This window comes from Pongo abelii, chromosome 16 (genome assembly GCF_028885655.2).
Source record: "Pongo abelii isolate AG06213 chromosome 16, NHGRI_mPonAbe1-v2.0_pri, whole genome shotgun sequence".
NCBI lineage: Eukaryota > Metazoa > Chordata > Mammalia > Primates > Hominidae > Pongo > Pongo abelii.
In genome coordinates this window covers 35,045,703-35,048,162 of record NC_072001.2, presented here as the reverse complement: position 1 = coordinate 35,048,162, position 2,460 = coordinate 35,045,703, and positions in this window count along the sequence as shown.

Below are 2,460 nucleotides of genomic sequence, written 5' to 3'. Positions count from 1 at the left end.
ACCGTAAGAATCACAAAAAAAAAACAGTTCAAACAAAAAGATAATTTTTTTTTTCAACTAACTCAAAAATGAACCAATCTGAAAGCTAAAATAGAGCACCTAGGGTAAGTTCAAGAAAGAGAAGATCTTAAGCTGCTCTATATCCCCAGGAAAAAAAGAGGTCACTATAGCTTCCAGCTCCTTTAGAATGAATGTCCAAAAGAGACCATGATAGCCTACATCTCATCTAATAAGGGGGTTTGGAGTTTGCAGTCATTCTAAAGGAAAAGTCACATGTATATAATTTTCTCAAGAATTCAAAAGAAGTTTAATACTCTTTCCTAAACTTGTATTATTAGCCAAGCGGTTCAAGGAGAACAATTTGCCATGGACGGAACTATGAAAAGTTAAATCACTAAAAAATCGGTATTTTTCCATAGCTGTCCTATATATAGATTTCTAATATGACTCCCACCCCCAACTCCCCTTTTGTCTTTTGTTTTTTGTTTTAAGAGACAGGGTGTCTCGCTCTCTCACCCAGGGTGGAATATAATGGTGCAATCACAGCTCATGTGCAGCCTTGACCTCTTCAAGCTCAAAAGATCTTCCTGCCTCAGCCTCCCACCATCTATAGTAGCTCACACTACAGGTGTACTACACCGACATATTTTAAAAGTAATAACATAACTACATCTACAATAAGAGTTAATTATGTTGCTTTCAAACCTGGGGGAAAAGTCATAAAAATCAGCTTGGCAATCATTCTCTGTATAATGAAATGTATTACTCTTACTTACTTTCCAACCAATGTTATTCAAGCTTGAGCTTTTTGCTACAAGATAAAAATCATGCAAGAGTTCACTCTATCAAGAAAATGACAAAAAAAATTCGATGGACATATAAAAACATTTTCAACACTCAACATTTCAAGAAGTAAAAAAAAAAAAAAGTCCAATTGAATGAAGCATTATGAAGTTTCAGAAAAATATAAAACTAGACACAAGTCTGGTTCATTTCCTATTTCTTATCATCTGAAAAACTCTAGCCAACATGTTCAGACCACCATGGACTCCATGATAGCACAGAATTCAGTATGAGTCTATTTCAAACCTCAGCAATTTGTGAAAATACTAGAAGACACTCAACGTGACACTAACTAAAAGAGACTTCCATTCATAAGACTACAAGCAAGAATATTACACAGATGGTCTAGTTCACACACTGACACACTGAGAAACACGTGTACCTACATGCAACTGGTTTCAGTTTTTCAGTGTGGGGACTTCTCTAAAGATGAAAACACATCCATATCTTATCCTAACACTAAGTAGAAATGGAACTACTTTTTAGTCATGTGAAACTAAAGGTTTTAAAGACTGCACTATACTTTGAAAAAGAAAAAAAAAAATCAAGTTTACAAAGATCTTACTTCCTAGATATGTAACCATGACCTCATTTCCTATCTATAAAATATGAGAAGTTTCTCCTATCTCTAAAATATGAAGAGCACCTATTTCACACAGCGGCTATGAAGACTAAATGAGAGGATATATAAAGTATAAAGTACTTAGCATAGTATCGGTCATGCAAAAGTGTTCAATAATTTATACTTGTTTTGAAGATAAACTGGAATCGATCACAAGACACGGAAAATACAGTAACATTATTTCAAATGCTACAAACTCAGTTTTTTAAATAACCAAGATATGAGAAATTGACTAAATTTCTTTCCTCTAGGAAAAATTACTAATTAAATTATATATAACTAAGACTGAAGGAGGGAGAGTAATCTATCTGGTTTCAACACTTGGCATCTACTTGCCTAACAATTCATTCCCTGTTTTGGAGAACCTGTGCCCAAGACAAAGTAACTGGTCCTCGGCTTTTGTGGAGTTGGTAAATAGCTCTAATACAAGGCATGAAGTAGTAAGTGTTCAGACAATCATCTGATGTTTCCCTACTCTGTCTGAGCATTTCATGTATATACACACATCATTCTCATTGATGTTTCACAGCAGTCATCCAAAAGGTATGTACTGTCTATCCATATTTGAGAGTTGAGCAAAGTGAAACCAAAAAAGGTGTGTTTGTCTCCAAACTCAGTGTTCTTTCACATCCGGCCGCTTCACATAAAAGAGATGTTAAGTCAAAAGAGAAGAATTAGTTTTGATTTGGTCAGAGCAACATGGAACAAAGTCAGCTTCATGAAGGAGAAATAATTTGAGTTGTGTTTTGTAGGAGAGAATGAACGTGAATATACAGATGCCACAGAAGGAAGGTAAGCAGAGAAAACAGCATCAACAGGCTGGAAAGGGGCATATACAGGGATCAGCAGGTGGTTCCAGGATGTGAAGAGCAGATGAACAGGGTAAAAAGTGGCTATTCATAGATGAGAAAGATAACCTTGGGCAAGAGAACATATGACCGTGGCTAGGGACGGTGGCTCATGCCTGTAATCCCAGCACTTTGGCAGGCTGAGGT